The 15912-nt window shown below is 44.2% G+C and overlaps 1 long non-coding RNA gene and 1 pseudogene across 1 annotated transcript; both read left to right on the top strand.

The window, feature by feature from the left end:
* Window positions 1-5488, top strand: part of LOC105484285 (rho GTPase-activating protein 7-like) — a 71679-nt pseudogene extending 66191 nt beyond the window's left edge.
* A 339-nt stretch (window positions 5489-5827) lies between these two features.
* Window positions 5828-12893, top strand: LOC139363823 (uncharacterized). The gene is made up of 2 exons (XR_011624850.1): window positions 5828-9523; window positions 10728-12893. It is a non-coding gene; the product is annotated as an uncharacterized lncRNA (long non-coding RNA).
* Window positions 12894-15912: the final 3019 nt, after the last annotated feature.

Genomic DNA, 15912 nt, shown 5'->3' with positions numbered 1-15912 from the left:
TAATGTTTTTTGTGTGTTGTTGACAAAACTCTGAGATACTCTGGTGAGCAAAGTAAAAACGCTCTTAATCCACCTAACAATAAACAGGTTCCAGTGAAAATTTTTTTTTCTCTTTTCTTTGGGTTTCCTTGAATAATACTTGGATGAAAAATATATAAATATTTGAACTGTTCCCCTCCTGTATTTCTTCTATCTAGGGTAATGCAAAGAAAGCAAAGTTTGGGCAAACCAGATCAGAAAGATTTGAATGAAAACCTAGCTGCCACTCAAGGGCTGGCCCATATGATCGCCGAGTGCAAGAAGCTTTTCCAGGTAAGGAATTGAGAAGGTTGGCTCCTTTATTAAGGATAATGTGAATAGGTACAAAGTCTTAGGCTTGATACTTGTTCATGTCTTACCTGAAGACCTTTTCCACAGCTGGAGATGATATAAATAGCCAAGAATATCTTATTTACATATATTATAATGTATCAGCTAGAGTTAATCATGTTTAATAAAATTGTCCCTTTACTTAGAAAGGAAAAGCAGCCGGGCACTGTGGCTCATGCCTGTAATTCTAACACTTTGGGAGACTGAGGCGGGTGGATCACGTGAGCTCAGGAGTTCAAGACCAACCTAGGCAACATGATGAGACCTCACCTCTACAAAAAAAAATTTAAAAATGAGCTGGGCATGTTGGTGTGCACCTGTGGTCTCAGCTACTTGGGAGGCTGAGATGGGAGGATCACCTGAGCCCAGGGAGGTGGAGGTTGCAATGAGCCAAGATTCTGCCATTGCACTCCAGGCTGGGTAATAGAATGAGACTCTGCCTCAAAAAAAAAAAAAAAGGCAACAAATTATCTGGAATTGAACTTCTGTATCCACTTCTGTATTTGAGAAACCTGCTTTGATCAATGTAATTCACTCCCCCTACTCTAACTTTCCAAAGAAGACCTTACATGGGAATAAGATTTCAGATGCATTTATGGAGGTGATCTGTTCATATCTTCATGGTACCACGTGAGGTCAGCATTATAGCCCACCTCTGGCGGAAAGATGCCTGCACTGCTTTAAGGACCAGGCCACTGTTCCTGCCCAGCCTTTTCCACTGATGGGCATTGAGACTGAGTACAGGCAGACTCACCTCCTTTCTGTCTGTCATGTTCCGCACAGGTTCCTGAGGAAATGAGCTGATGTCGTAATTCCTATACTGAACAAGAGCTGAAGCCCCTCACTCTGGAGGCACTCGGGCACCTGGGTAATGATGACTCAGCTGACTACCAACACTTCCTCCAGGACTGTGTGGATGGCCTGTTGAAGAAGTCAAAGAGAAGTTTAAAGACTGGGTCAGCTACTCCACTTCGAAGCAGGCTGAGCTGTCCTATAAGAAGGTAAGGCTTCACCCTGTTGTCAGCTAGTTGAGTCCAGGTGTTGAGGCTTGGGTCCATCAGAGATAACATGCTTTTGCCAACTAATCTCTCTGGGGATCTGTAGCCCACACCCTGCCTTGTAGAGCTGGGCACCCGGGTGAGTCAGATGCCCCTGGTGAGAGTGGAAACCGGGCAAAGGAAGAGTAATTTTCATCCTGTGTAACACTTGGGAGAGGATTTCAACTATTTCTAATGAAGTCCTTTGGCTCTACAGAATCACACTAGACTTCCCTAGAGTTTTGCTAATGGCATTGAGCTGTGGAACATCCTATGACACGCTTTGATTTTTCCATAATTTGGTCAGAAACCCTTTGCACTCTTCTCTGTTCTTAGTTAGTGTTCTCTTGGCCCTTTAATGAGCAGAGATCCTTGGGGGAAATTAATTCCAGTTAGGACTAGTAAACCTCTTGAGGGCAGAGGCATCTTGTAAGGCTCAGCAGGATAGGTCCGTCGGAGGTATATGTTGATGCCGCCTGTACCGTCTTGAAAATAAATACACAATGGGAGTAGGCTGGGTGGCCTTGCAGGCTTTGGAAATGAGTGCAAATGATTTTTTTTTTTTTTTGAGATGGAGTCTCGCTGTGTTGCCCAGGCTGGAGTGCAGTGGCACCATATTGGCTCACTGCAACCTCTGCCTCCCGGGTTCAAGCAATTCTTCTGCCTCAGCCTCCCAAGTAGCTGGGACTACAGGCGCCTGCCACCATGCCTGGCTAATTTTTGTATTTTTAGTAGAAAAGATGGGGTTTCACCATATTGGCCAGGCTGGTCTGGAACTCCTGACCTTGTGATCTGCCCACCTTGGCCTCCCAAAGTGCTGGGATTATAGGCGTGAGCCACCACGCCCGGCCAGTGACTGATATTTCTTTATTGCATGCACCCTGATACAGGTCCCAGAAAAACAAAACAAATGTCATCTTTTTTTTTTTTTTTGAGATGGAGTGATTCTTATCACCCAGGCTGGAGTGCAGTGGTGTGATCTTGGCTCACTGCAAAATCCACCTCCTAGGTTCAAGTGATTCTCCTTCCTCAGCCTCCTGAGTACTTGGACTTACAGGTGCCTGCCACCACGCCTGGCTAATTTTTGTATTTATAGTAGAGACAGGGTTACACCATGTTGGCCAGGCTGGTCTTGAACTCCTGACCTCAGATGATCCACCTGCCTCAGCCTCCCAAAGTGCTGGGATTACAGAAATGAGCCACAGCACCCAGCCCAAATGTCATAATTTTGACCAGAGTTGACAACAGCTTTTGTTCACTTTCTGGCTTGCTCTTAAAGCCTAGGAATAGCAGCCTATTTAAGTCATAGATTTATTAACCCCCAATATTTATATATTGATTATATTGTTTATATGATTTATATAATCAATTAACATTGATTATATGTGACTAAAATTGTTAGTTTAACAATTTGACTTCAAAAACTAGGTGTGTATGGATTGCCTTGACACTGAAAAATATATCCTCTTTCCAGGTGAGTGAAGGACCCCCTTTGAGGCTTTGGAGGTCAACCATTGAAGTCCCTACTGTGCCAGAGGAAATCTTAAAGCGCCTACTTAAAGAACAGCACCTCTGGGATATAGACCTGTTGGATTCAAAAGTGATTGAAATTCTGGACATACTGCCAAACTGAAATTTACCAGTATGTCCAAAACAGTATGGCACCTCATCCTGCTCGAGACTACATTGTTTTAAGGTGAGCACTTCCGAATTGTTTTTTTGTGACAAGGATGACTCCATATATGAACCAAGCCTATATGTCACTGATCTTACAAGATGGTATAATTATTTAAAGTAGAAGCCAGGCATATGATGGCTCACACCTGTAATCTCAGCAGTTTGGGAGGCCAAGACAGGAGGATCACTTGAGACCAGGAGTTCAAGACCAGCCTGGGCAATATAGCAAGACCCTATCTCTACAAAAAATTTAAAAAAATTAGCTAGATGTCATGGTGCATGCCTGTAGTCCTAGCTACTCGGGAGGCTGAGGCAGGAGGATCCCTTAAGCCAGGAATTTGAGGCTGCAGTGAGCTGTGAATATGCCACTGTACCACAGCCTGGGCAACAGAGCAAGACCTTGTTTCTAAATAAACAAAACAAAACATATGCCTCCAGAAAAGTAGTGAACACCTTCAAATATGGAAAACAGATCTACATTTATTCTAGCAATGTGTTCCTCACTGAGAATGGTTTGAACTCCTTGGTAACTGAGCTCAGAAAGAGAGGTGCCTTCCAATGAATATGCTCATTGGTAGCAGATTTTTGCCTCTTTTAGGATAGATTTTCTTGTCAGAAACAGCTAGTGAATGAATAAGCCAGGAAGTAACATTTGAGTCCCAAGAGAGATGTGATTAAGGCTGATTTATGTGTAATTCATAAATTCTCTCGAGATATTACTGAAAGAAGAATTCCAAAAATCTTTGAGGAAATGTCACGTGGGAAGTCCAGACCTTTTCAAACAGCCAGTGTTCCTTTAGGTGTCTGTGTTCCAAGACATTTGTGAAATAGAAAAAATGATTTTAAGCTGCACTTCAGATTGACTCTTTTTTCAGAGGAGACTGTCTGAGCACATAAACCCTCTGTAACAGCGGCTCTGTGCAGAGTTCCTCATTCAGGAGTCTTTGTATCGTGTCTTTGTGCATATAATGCTGCTCTAACAGAATGTCACAGACTGGGCAATTTATAATGAACAGATATTTGTTTGGCTCATGGTTTTAAAGGCTGAGAAGTCCAAGATCAAGGAGTTGCATCTGGTTGTTTATTTGTTTGTTTGATTTGGGGACATGGTTTCATTCTGTCACCCACGCTAGCGTACAGTGGCACGCTCATGGCTCACTGAAGCCTTCACTTCCCAGGCTCAAGCAATCCTCCCCGCTCAGCCTCCCAAGTAGTTGGGACTACAGGCATGTGCCACCACACCTGGCTAACTTTTTGATTGTTTCTGGTAGAGACATGGTTTCACCATATTGTCCAGGCTGGTCTCAAACTCCTGGGCTCAAGCGATCCTCCTACCTCAGCCTCCCTAAGTGCTGGGATTACAGGCATGAACCACCATGCCCAGCCTAGTGAGGGTCCTCTTACTGCGTCATCCCATAGTGGAAGGGCAAAGAGAGGGCAAGGGAGAGCAAAAGAGCAAATGTGCAGCTTTAAGCCATTTTTATTTATATATTTATTTATTTATTTTGAGATAGAGGGTCTCACTTTGTTGCCCAAGTTTGAGTACAGTGGCATGATTACAGCTTAAGCAATCCTACCACCTCAGACCCCTGAGTAGCTGGGATTACAGGGGCACACCACCATGCCCGGCTAATATTTTTTATTTTTAGTAGAGATGAGGTCTCACTATGTTGCCCAGGCTGGTCTTGAACTCCTGAGCTCAATCAGTCCTCCCTCCCCAGCTTCCCAAAGTGCTGGGATTAAAGGCGTGAACCACGGAACCCAGCCTCAAGCTCTTATAATTGGCATTAATCCAGCTCCCATTAGGCCCCACCTCCCAACACTGTTGTGTTAGGTATTCAGTCTCCAGCACATGATTTTTGGGGAACATATGTACACCATAGCAAGTAGTTTAGAGGATGCCATTTACCTAGACCTGGGTCATACAGCACGGCCAATGAACCTGACCCCTCACCCCACTGCAAATAGTGAAGAGTGAAGCACGATTTTAAACTTGGCTTCTATGAAATTGCATTCCGCCTCTGGTTTTGTCTCTATGGAACCTGGAGGACTAATTTACCCAGAGTAGCCTGTGCCCTTTTACTAACCTCTGTGGATCACAATCGGGCTCCTGTGGTGGTTGTGAGGGTTAATGTACTCTTGTTCAGGTATTTGATTGAACCCTGTGGGCCAGGAAAATCCAAACTCACCTAAATGTGCAGAGCTGACTTAAGGTATGTTCTGATTCTGATTTTTTTAATATGGTAAGGGTCATGAAGGAAATTCAGACTTTTTGTCTAATGCGAAGAATGCCTTAAATGAACGCATCATTGTTTCCTGGTGACTTCATGAAGAGTGGTGTTTATAAAGTAGCGTTTCATGTTTGTTTGTCTTCCAGCGACCACTTCCTAATTTGGATCCCTTAGAAAATGTAGTTCTAAAGCAAAGCAAATATGGTAGCTCGGCTGTGAATTCAAAGCCACAGGAAATGGTAGATTTTATGCATTTGAACTAGCAAACAGACGTTTCTCATTTTATTTCCATGCTTTCTAACTTAAATGATTCATCTGCTTTTCTTTCTTTTCTCTGAAAAGTGCACTTCAGCCTGGGCAACAAGTAAGACCCCATCTCAAAAAAAAGAAAAGAAAAAGAAGAAAGAAAGAGAGCGGAGATGAGGGGAAGGAAGGAAGGAGGGAAGGAAGGAAGGAAGGAAGGAAGGAAGGAAGGAAGGAAGGAAGGAAGGAAGGAAGGAAGGAAGGAAGGAAGGAAGGAGAGAGAAAGAAAGAGAAAGAGAGAAAGAAAGAAGAGAAAGAGAGAAAGAAAGAAAAAAGAGAAAGAGAAAGAAAATAAAAGGAATGAACAGAAATACAGTAAATATTTGTAAAAACCTAACTGGCCATATTTCAGGTCAGATGACATCAACTCAACATTCTGCCTGCCACAAGACTAATGGCCAGCCCCCACATTTCTCAAGCCAGAGTTGGATAACCTCTTTTGTTTGCTGCTAGGGAATCTACACATCTCCAGACTAGAGATAAAGATGCAGCTGATCCGAAAAGAATGCCTAATAATTCAGACTATTCTTGGCTCACTGCAACTCTCACAGACATTGCTGTTCCAGCAACCACAGCTGTCATTTTGTGGTCTGTTCCTGTCTGTTCCTGTCATTTTGTGTGTCTGTTCCCCTGTCTCTGGTATCATGGCTTCTTTTCATCTTGGTAAGACTGGCCATTCAACAGCAGCATTCAGAGCCCAGAGTCAGCTTTGATGGAAGGAGTTCCTGATCCAGGTTCGGTAAGAGAGGTCTGTACGTGACAGTCAGCAGTAACAATTCTGAGACAAAGACACATCTTCCGTAGTGGTTTCTAGACTTTCACCTCCAAAGGATCTTTGTTATATTCCTTAACCTGCTCTACCTTTTCCACAGTTTTCAAATATTTCTCATATTACACAGTATAATTGTTCGAGGAAGTAATGTATTCATTTTCTTATTTTCAGTGTGTACACGTATTATTTATAACTGTTAATCAAGGCTAGAAGCCTCTCAGAAAGAAATGTGAAATAACTTCTATTGGCACACAATTTGAGTGTTCTCCGTGAAAAGCAGTTTTCTAAGGCTTTTAAAACTGAAGGCTGTGGGATCTTAAAATCAAAACAATTGAATTAATGGATGTAGTAGGATTGTTACCGAAGCTGGGAAGGGGAGTGGGGAAAAGTGTATATGGTTAACGGGTCCAAAAACAAAATAGTTAGAAGGAATGAATAAGACCTACTATTTGATAGCACAACAGGGTGACTATAATCAATAATAACATAACTTTGCATTTTAAAATAACCTAAAGAGTGTAATTGGATTGTCTGCAACACAAAGGATAAATGCTTGAGGGGATGGACACCCCATTCGCTGTGATGTGATTATTTTACATTGCGTGCCTGCCTCAAAGCATCTCCTGTATTCCGTAACTATATACACCTACTATGTACTCACAAAAATTAAAAATTAAAAACTTTGTTTTTTTAAATCTCAAGACTGTCCAAGGCCATTCACTTCAACAATCCCAAGTCTGCAGCACAGGGACAGTTCCTGTCTCTCTCAAGCACTCAGCACAGGAGGTGATTAACCAAGGAAATGGGGGATTTAACATCTGTCCCAGAGAAAACAGTTTTCCTTACTTCCGGGGCCAGCAGATAGGATGTATTTTTTTTTCAATAACAAAGATAAGCAGAGCTCTATTTTGTTGCAGTGTTTCAAAACGTAAGCATATAAATAGATCATTAATATCATTCCAAGAAAGCAGGAAATTCTAAGTCACACAGTCTGTAATGATTATTAAAGAAAGAAGAAAATGCTGAAATATCTCAAAGAGCTAGAGAATATTTCACCCCAAGTTGCAGAATACTGAAAATAGAATACGTTTCTGAGCGACCTGATAGAAAGGAAAGAAGATACTAAAATTCTGGAAGAAAGCAGATTTGGCTGGTAAGGCAGGATGAGGGTAAAGCTCTTGATTTGGTGGGGGTTTTGGGTTGCTTTTTGTTTTGTTTTAGCCAACCTAATCCCACAAACATTCTTGGATCAGATTAATGTTTGCCACCACGGGCATATCCCATAACCCAGTGGCCTTCTACTCTGAGAGACCCAACAGTTCCATCCCTTTTGCATGAATGACTTCAGTGGCTCATTCAGCCTAAGGTCAAGCTGCCTTTCAGAGGACCGGTGGGCATTTAAATTTCAGAACTGCATTTTTTGGTGATTTTTGAACAGAGCCATTTCATGACATAGGAGACCTAATAAGAAAACCATTTCAAAGGCTAACTCCTTTTGTTTGCTTTCATTCACTTCCTAGTTTCCTCTGATTCTAAACCTATTTAATCCCAAGAAAAGAACAAATAGAGATAAAATCAGGAAATATAAAAAACAGCGTCTTCCAAATAAAACAAAACTCTCATTTAAGCAACAAAAAAAAGGAAGAACCAGTTCAGTCCCGGAAGGAAGCAAACAAAAGAAGGACCAGGATAAGGTTTCTTATTCTTTCTCTTTCTTTTTCTTTTTTCTTTTTTTTTTTTTTTTTGACGGGTTTTGCCATGTTGGCCAGGCTGATCTTGAACTCTTGATCTCAAAGAGATCCACCCACCTCGGCCTCTCAAAGTGTTGGGATTACAGGCGTGAGCCACAGTGCACCGCCTGGGGCAAGGTTTCTCATGATCAAAATAGACTCGCAAAAATTCCTAAGTCTACATCACACCTCCGCGCTTGAAGACACCAGAAGAGCCAGGCAGACTCCCTTTCTTAGGCTGCCTGAGAGAATACGATTTATTTCAATTTTCACACTGACTCTAGGCCTTCTTTTCTCATCTTCTTGGTATTCAGACTTTCATTATCTGGCCAATGTTCCTTCACACAAATGCCTTCTTTCTCTCCATGACTTTTTCTCTCTTGCTTCCTTCAGGCCAACTTTAGGACTCCAGGGCCCTCCTGGTGCCTCAAATGGTCTCTGCTCCCTGTGTCTTCCCTCAATCCCTTCCCTGTTTTTCTCTCTCTTCATCTTTCACACCTCCATATACCTTCCCTTCCTATCCCTGGATCTCTCAAGACAAAAAAAAAATTTTCATTTCAGTGGAACACAGTGGCTCACGCTTGCAATCCCATCACTCTAGGAGGCTGAGGCCAAGGCTGGCAAATCACCTGAGGTCAGGAGCTCGACACCAGCCTGGCCAACATGGTGAAACCCCGTCTCTACTAAAGGTACAAAAATTAGCCAGGCGTGGTGGCACGTGCCTGTAATCCCAGCTGCTCAGGAGGCCAAGTCACGAAAATCACTTGAACCTGGGAGGCAGAGGTTGCAGTGAGCCAAGATCGTGCCACTGCACTCCAGCCTGGGAGCCAGAACAAAGACTCTGTCTCAAAAAAAGAAAAAAATATTTTTAGTTTCTTATAGTTTCTTAGGCTCCCATTAATTTGCAAGTAAGAAAAATTACCTTATGTTTCTATTAATTTAAAAGTATTCATAATCCCAGCACTGTGGGAGGCCAGGGTGGTTGGATCAGTTGAGCTCAGGAGTTCAAGACCAGCCTGGATAAAGATGGTGAAACTTCATCTCTACTAAAAATATAAAAATTAGCCAGGCTTGGTGGTGAGTACCTGTAGTCCCAGCTACTCGGGAGGTTGAGGCACGAGAATCGCTTGAACCTGGAAGGTGGAGGTTGCAGGGAGCCGAGATTATACCACTGCTCTCCAGCCTGGGCGACAGAGTGAGACTCATCTCAAAGTAAATAAATATACAAATAAATTAAAGTACTCAGACTATCTCTGCGGCTAAGGAATTATTTATCTTTTGTTCCCTTTGAAAAGGGAGAACTGGCAGGGTGCAGTGTTTCATGTCTGTAATCCTAGTGCTTTTGGAGGCTGAGACAGGAGGATTGCTTGAGAAGAGGAGCTGGAGACCACCCTGGGCAACACAGTGAGATCCCTTCTCTACAAAATATTTTTTAAAAGTTAGACAGGAGTGGTGGCATGCAGCTGTAATCCCAGCGACTCAGGAGGCTGAGGCAGGAGGATCACTTGAACCCAGGAGTTTAAGGCTGTACTGAGCTATGACTGCATCACTGCATTTCAGCCTGGGCAACAGAGCAAGATCCCATCTTTTAAGAAATGAAAATAAAATAAAACAAAAGTATTCAGACTATCTCTGCTAGGTAGGCTGAGAAATTCGTTATCCTTTGCCCCCTTTAGGAAGAGTGAAACTAGGCCTCATAATTCCTAAGCCTCATAAAATTTAAAAAGCTTGGCCATTGTGAAACTTAAACCCCAGATGGCCACGGATAGCCCCCCGATGTTCCCAGAACCCAAACAGAAAGACAATTCCGGGAAATAGCCTCATGGGGTCCCACCCTGATAGCCTCATGAGGTCCCACCCTGATAGCCTCATGGGGTCCCACCCTGCCTCAATGTCCCCGATGTTCCCGGAATCAGCAATTCCAGGAAAGAACCTCCTAAGGTCCCACCCCAACCAATCAGAACAAGATACCTTGCTCAGGCCATAGACAGACCCAATTACCACGCGCCTAAAGCTTTGTTTGAATTTCGCGCCCTAAGCTGTGTTTGAACTTGTGTTTGCCTATATAAACAAACTGTAACAAGCACTCGGGGTCCCAGGGCCAACTTAGAGCTTGGGACCCTAGTGCGCTAGTAATAAACAACTCTCTGCTGTGAATCTCGTGTCAGTGATCCTTCGCGGCGACCCCTGCCCAGGAGGGAATCGACAGTTCGGTTCCAACAGAGCTATATGAGGTCGTTACAGAGGGAATACGGCAGGAGGCAGTTGAGTGATAGGTAGAGAGCCAATGGGCCTCAATAAATTAGACAGATGAAGACACAGCTACAGGGTGGTGGTTAGAGAAAGTAGATTTGAGCAATATTTTCTTTATTATTATTATTATTATTATTATACTTTAAGTTCTAGGGTACATGTGTACAACGTGCGGGTTTGTTACATATGTATACATGTGCCATGTTGGTGTGCTGCACCCATTAACTTGTCATTTACATGAAGTATATCTCCTAATGCTATCCCTCCCCCCACCCCCCTCCCCACAATAGGCCCCGGTGTGTGATGTTCCCCTTCCTGTGTCCAAGTGATCTCAGTTGAGCAACGTTAAGTTCAGGAGCTCATATGCAGAATTTTGGAGACAAAGGACATTTGCCAGTGGAGAGGGAAATAGCAAAGGTGCCATGAGGAAAGAAATACGCAGAGTATCAAAGTCAGGAACGTGCCTGCCTTTGGAACAGCAGGGAAAGACAGGGTAAAAAAGCTCTTCCTATGCAAGAGACTTCAGAGTCATGGAATCAGAGAATGTTTACTTGGATGGCACTTTCAAGATGGCCAAATCTAAGCATCTAATTTTCTAGAAGTAGAAGCAGGCTCAGAGAGGCTGAGATTTTATTTATTTTTGTTATTTTGTTTTATTGTTTTTAGAGATGAGATCTGGCTTTGCTGTCCAGGCTAGAATGTAGTGGTTGTTCACAGGCACAATCACAACACACTGCAGCCTAGAGCTCTTAGCCTCAAGCAATCCTCCCACCACAGCCTTCAGAGTAGCTGAGACTACAGGCAGGAGCCACCATACTGCCTGGCCCAAAGAATTTTTTGTTTTTTTTTTTTTTGAGATGAAGTCTTGCTCTCTTGCCTAGGCTGGAATGCAGTGGCGCAATCCCAGTTCACTGCAACCTCCCGCCGCCGGGTTCAAGCAATTCTCCTGCCTCAGCCTCCTGAGTAGCTGGGATTACAGACAGGCGCCACATTGCCCGGCTAATTTTTGTATTTTTAGTAGAGACGGGGTTTCACCATGTTAGCCAGGCTGGTCTCGAACTCCTGACCTCAGGTGATCCGCCCACCTCAGCCTCCCAAAGTGCTGGGATTACAAGTGTGAAACACCGCACCCAGACATCTTGCCTGAAGGTTTTAAATGACAGCAATAAATGGGTTAGAAGTCAGGTTTGGATGACAGCAGTTATTCTGGAGGAACTTTAGGTTGGTTCCCCACTGCCCAGCAACATAGTAGATAAGCACTTCTGTTGTAGTCATTTCTTTCAGGGTTTACCTCCACCAAGGTGCCCTGGTCTGACTTTCATTCGAAACCCAGATTCTCCTAGGGCAGGGCCCTAGTTCCTACCAGCCATCGATGTGTCCTCTCTCTCTACTTTTACTCCCCTAAAGCTATGACTATCTACTGGGATGCATGAATAACGTTCATTTAAGCAGGTAGGTCTGCACAATTCTAATTTTTCCATGTATTATCTTATTTAACCCTCACCACAAAAGAAACAATGAGATTGGAAGTCATATTACTCTGTGTTACAGATGGAGAAAGCAAAGTACAGCTAGGCTAAGTTCTCCAGGGTTCCCTGTGAAATTAATCACATAAAGACTTAGGAACAGCCCCTGGCACACGCTAAGGCCCAGTATCTGTTAGATATTATCTTTATTGTTTTACTAGAGACCATGTCATGTAGCAGGTAGGAGCGTGGACTCTGGAGCCAGATTCTCTGGGGTCAAACCACCATTTATACTAGCTGTGTGCTCTCGAGGAAATAGAGGTAATAACAGTAAATAAATCAGTACTCAGTCAGGCGCGGTGGCTCATGCCTCTAATCCCAGCACTTTGGGAGGCCAAGGTGGGCGGATCACGAGGTCAAGAGATCGAGACCATCTTGGCCAACATGGTGAAACCCTGTCTGTACTTAAAATACAAACAATTAGCTGGGTGTGGTGGTGGGCGCCTGTAGTCCCAGCTACTCCAGAGGCTGAGAATCATTTGAACCCGGGAGGCAGAGATTGCAGTGAGCCAAGATTGCACTACTGCACTCCAGCCTGGCGACAGAGTGAGACTCCATCTCAAAAAAAAAAAAAAAAAAAAGGAAATTAGTACTCTAACACATAATGATCGCTATGTATTATTATTTCTAAATGTGTTTCTTATTCTTTCTTAGTTTAAGCACATGCCTAAAACAAACTATACACACCCATAAGATTCATACGAACCAAGATTATTACCAGTCAAGCTTGCGCGGCTCTCCCTGTGGGTGAGGTGGGAAAGGCCCGACAGCTTCTTCTCCTTATGGAGTCTCTGGAATTTAGCAGCACTGGATTTCTAGATTTTTTTACTGAGTTAGTCATTCAACAAATGAGTAGCCGCTATGAACCAACAGAGGAAAGCCACAGAAATGTAAGTCAACCCTCCTGACTTGGAGGTGCTGATAGTCTTTCCAAGGAGACAGAGAGAGAAATAATTTCAATGCCATGTGTTTTAGTGGAGACTCTACCCAGTGGCCCAGCAAAAGAGAGGACACCTAAACTAGGTGTTGAAGGATGATGGAGGAAGGGGCAGGAGGCAATCCAAGCAGGGGCAAGCTGGGGGCATAGGTAGCCTGAAGGAGTCTAGGCTGGCAACAAAGCAGGGAGGGTCCTGCGTGACTGGAGGAGGCAGTTCTGGAGGCTCAGCAGGAGAAGCGCCTGCAGAAGTAGGCAGGGGAGATGGGAAGATTGAGAGGAGCCTTGCATACCATTCTAAGGAATTTGATTGTCATGAGTCAGGCAAACGGGAAGCTTTGAGAAGCTTTGAAGGAGGGAAGCATAGAGTTAGAACTGTATTATGAACCCATGATGATTAAAAATTTTAAAATTAAACTGCAAAGAGGGCGGGTGCAGTGGCTCGCTTCTGTAGTCCCAGCATTGTGGGTGGCCAAGGCAGGAGGATTACCTGAGGTCAGGAGTTCAAGACCAGCCTGGCCAACATAGTGAAACCCCGTCTCTACTAAAATACAAAAATTAGCTGGGTGTGGTGGTGCACACCTGGAATCCCAGCTACTCAAGAGGCTGAGGCAGGAAAGTCGCTTGAACTTGGGAGGCGGAGGTTGCAATGAGCCAAGGTGGCGCCACTACACTCCAGCCTGGGCAACAGAGCTAGACTCCATCTCAAAAAACAGACAGACAAACAAATGAACAAACAACAAAAAAACTGCAATGAAAAAAAGTCAAACAAAAAAATTCAAGTTAAAATGAGGTCACACTGGATGGGGTAGGCTCTAAACCCAATCACTGGTCTCCATCTAAGAAGTGACACAGACGCATGGAGTCATAGGCACATGGAGAAGTCTATGTGATGAGGAAGCAGAGATTGGAAGGATGCGTCTGCAAACCAAGGAGCGCCCACAATTGCCAGCAACGACCAGCAGCTACAAGAGCAAGGAAGGATTCTCCCAGAGCCTTTGGAGGGAGTATGCTCAGGTGGCATCTCTTTTTTTGAGACGGGGTCTTGCTCTGGCTTTGTCGTCCAGGCTCAGGGCAGTGGTGCAGTCTTGGTTCGCTGCAACCTCCGCCTCCTGGGTTCAAACCATTCTCTTGCCTCAGCTTCCCAAATAGCTGGGATTACAGGTGACCATCACCACGCCTGGCTAATTTTTGTATTTTTAGTAGAGATGGGATTTTGCCATGTTGGCCAGGTTGGTCTCCAACTCCTCACCTCAAGTGATCCACCTGCCTTGGCCTCCCAAACTGCTGGGATTACAGGTGTGAACCACTGAGGCCGGGTGCAATGGCTCACTCCTGTAATCCCAGCACTTTGGGAGGCCACAGCCCATCCCCAGGTGACATCTTAATTTTGGACTTTAGCCTCTAGACTGTGAGAATAAATTTTTATTGTTTTAAGCCCAACCACAAAGAATTGGATCTGAGTTTTTAAAGGAAAATTCTGGCCAAGTTACACTTGTAATCCCAGAGCTGTGGATGGCCGAGGCATGCAGATTCTTTGAGGCCAGGAGTTCAAGATCCGGATAGGTAATCTAGTGAGACCCTATCTCTACAAAAAAAAAATAAAGAAAATTAGCAAGGAATGATGGCACACACCTATAAGTCCCAGCTGCTCCAGCTACTCAGGAGGCTGAGGTAGGAAGTAGTTTGATCATGCCATTGCACTCCAGCCTGGGCAGCAGATTAAGATCCTGCCTCTAAAAAAATAAAGAAAATAAAAATAAAAGAAAAGCCTGCAAGGGGTGTGGAGGCTGGATTCATTGGAAAGGATTTAGGCAAAGACAGCCTTACCTAATACCCACAAAAGATGGTAAGTGCCCAAACCAAGAGAGTGCTATGGGGAAGAAACAGCAGGAGGCGAGGAACAGAGAGAATGAGGAGGGAGAATCCCTGGCATGTAGCAGCAGCCCTTTTACAATGAGAGATGGGAGATAAGCGTTGCACTCCAGATCATAGCTGAACACCCCATGTGAAAGGGTATGCTGCTGTCTGAGATAAGCAGTGCAGGAGGAGAAACAGGTTTGAGATGAAGGAAAAGGGTGGTGAGTTAAAGTGGGAGTCTACTGAGGCTTCTGCAGGAGGTCTAAGTGGAGTTCTGACCCAGGCCATGGAAACAGGGGACAGGAGTTCCTGGGAGCAGATGCCTGGCCAAGGCAAGGGTTGGGAAGAGTAAAGGGTAGCTGAAGCCCTGGATGATGCGGAGATGTTCTGGTCTAGGGGGAGAAGAAAGAGGTCACTACCAGGCTGCCTGGGATCAGAGTGCTAGCTACCTGCCTGGAAGTCACCTCATAAAAGATTCCAGGGTCACAAGACAGGGACATGAGTTTCTTGGTAATTATCAGGAACCTAAGTTTGCTTGTTTTTCTCTTAGCTTGATGTTTTAGGTTCCTGAATTCCCTAGCTTATTGGAGACAATGAATGCCGTTTGGATCTGTTCCATGAAGAAGCTGGAGGCGTCGTGGAGAAGTGGAATGGCTCACACTTGTAATCCCAGCATTTTGGGAGGCCAAGGCTGGAGGATTGCTTGAGTCCAGGAGTTTATGACCAGCCGAGGCAACAGAGCAAGACCTTATCTCTATAGAAAATTTAAAAATCAACAGGGTATGGTGGTGCATGCCTGTAGCCCCAGCTACTTGGAAGGCTGAAGTGGGAGGGTCACTTGAGTCCAGGAGTTTGAGCCTGTGGTGAGCTGTGATCACGCTATTGAACTCCAGCCTAGACAACAAAGGGAAACTCTGTCTTCAAAAAAGAAAAGAAAAAGAAAACAAGAGAACAGAGAATGACTGGTGTCAACCAAATAACTTAATTAAATGGAGTAAGTGTTCTCGCTCATGAATAAAAAGTCACAAATTATCCTAGGCTGTCTGATATTCAGGCACAGTCCCTGATAAGTGAAGTTAGAGTTGACCAGCGTGAAAGAGCTGGTTGCTTTCTTTAGTATCTTTAAAATACCAAAAACAAAAACAAGAAAGACAAGAGCAGGCTTGTGCAAATCTTGTCCTAGCACAAAAGGGCTGCCTGCAGTAATTAGAACATTTTGT

Source organism: Macaca nemestrina, chromosome 6 (genome assembly GCF_043159975.1).
Source record: "Macaca nemestrina isolate mMacNem1 chromosome 6, mMacNem.hap1, whole genome shotgun sequence".
NCBI classification, from domain to species: Eukaryota; Metazoa; Chordata; class Mammalia; order Primates; family Cercopithecidae; genus Macaca; species Macaca nemestrina.
This window is presented reverse-complemented; position numbering and strand designations above follow the sequence as displayed.